The sequence below is a fragment of the Seriola lalandi genome, unplaced genomic scaffold (genome assembly GCF_002814215.2).
Source record: "Seriola lalandi dorsalis isolate HSWRI2012SDOR001 ecotype SW California unplaced genomic scaffold, Sedor1 jcf7180002054951, whole genome shotgun sequence".
In the NCBI taxonomy this organism is placed as follows: Eukaryota; Metazoa; Chordata; class Actinopteri; order Carangiformes; family Carangidae; genus Seriola; species Seriola lalandi.
Genome location: NW_019525502.1, coordinates 878,081 through 879,389, shown reverse-complemented (window position 1 = coordinate 879,389; position 1,309 = coordinate 878,081).

Sequence of the window (1,309 nt, the reverse complement as noted above, 5' to 3'; positions counted from 1 at the left end):
TCATTTGATCCCAGAGAAAATCTGCTCTATGATATATATATATATATATATATATATAAATACCACAATATAAATTCACAAATACAGCGATATCGCCCACTACTATCAAAAATAATCACATGATTAAGTCCTGAATATTAATAACACCCTTAAACTGGATAAATGGGAAAAAAATGATTTTGATAAAATGATAAACATTTTGAAATAACGTTAACTGTTGATAAAAAACTGAAATTAATTCAACAAACCACATTGTATTACTGAATAAAATGTCAAAATCAATCAATAACTAATATAAAGATAAATGTGAATCACACAAGTTTGTCATGAATGAGTTACAAGGCCACAGGTCTGTGCAGCAGGTTCATGTGATGTACGAGGCGCCATCTAGTGGTCGTAGTAATTATGACAGGAGCAAAGGATATACGTCCCAACACGTTGCCGTAGTGATGGAAATCATAGATTGTAAAGCAACATTTAACTCGAGGTTACTACAGTATGTCTCTTGAAATTTGGTTTAGAGACAATCTGTATAACAGCATCTGTTACTTCAGCACCACAGACAGCGTCAGGATGTGGGCTGGAGAGGGACGATGGACGTCTACAACAGTTTGACCATTTGGGTCTTTTTGTTAACATATCACAAAAATGTATAATAACATTTCGACATAGAATCTATATCATCTCATCACACTGTAGCCGTCCCTTCAACTGTCGCTGCTTAAAGTCCCCAGTAAATCCCTAGCAAACTATTTCAGGAGACACTTATGTCATAGGTCATATATCAGAGATTTGGATTTCCTTGCTTGAGTTGGAAGTTCTGCTTTTTAAATTTTGGTACCTTTTTTCCAGTGTCTTCTATTTGCATTTCTTAAATTAAACTTCATACTGCCAATCTTTCATGTGTTTCAGTTTTTTGTTTCTTTGGGTCAAAGGTTCCTGAAGTTCCAGTTTCAGTTGATTTCTCCTCTCCTCTCTTCTCCTCCTTTTTCTCCAAATTCTCCTGATTGTATTAACAATTTGTTTTTCAGGTCAATCATTTCTCATTGTTTATTTGGTAACTCATCTGATCTCAAAGTTTATATCTGAAGATCAAGAGTTGAGCAAAGTTGGCAACCTTGTCTCCTGAAAAAATCCGCATTTATTTCCATTATTACCCGTATATGTATGAAAGCAGCCTAATGCTGCCTGGATTGTGTTATTTTATGTTCAACAAGGAAAGTTTAGATTGAATGCAGCTGCTCAACAGTCACTGTTGGCCCATCTTAACTGCAACTTTTAGACTTTGACTGGGGAAGTTGCTGAACAT